Raw genomic sequence first — 276 nt, forward strand, 5'->3', positions numbered from 1 at the left:
TTGCTGCCCTGCCTGGCCCCATCCCCCACCAGTTCCTGCAGCCCCCCCATGGGTGCCCCACCCAGCCCTGCACCCCCAGACCCCCCAATGGCTGCCCTGCCCTAGGCTCTGGCACTTAAAAAAAAAAGAAAGCCTCTACTCACCAAGCAGGGGCTGTGGGGACTCTGGGGCCTCCTCAGAGAGCCCTCCCGGGCAGCACAGGGCAGCAGGACCTGGGTTGGGGCCACTGGGGCTGTCACCTGGCCCCATACTGTGTCAGGGTGGGGCAGTAACCCA

This window comes from Gavialis gangeticus, unplaced genomic scaffold, assembly GCF_001723915.1.
Source record: "Gavialis gangeticus isolate Ggan-Ray unplaced genomic scaffold, GavGan_comp1, whole genome shotgun sequence".
NCBI classification, from domain to species: domain Eukaryota; kingdom Metazoa; phylum Chordata; order Crocodylia; family Gavialidae; genus Gavialis; species Gavialis gangeticus.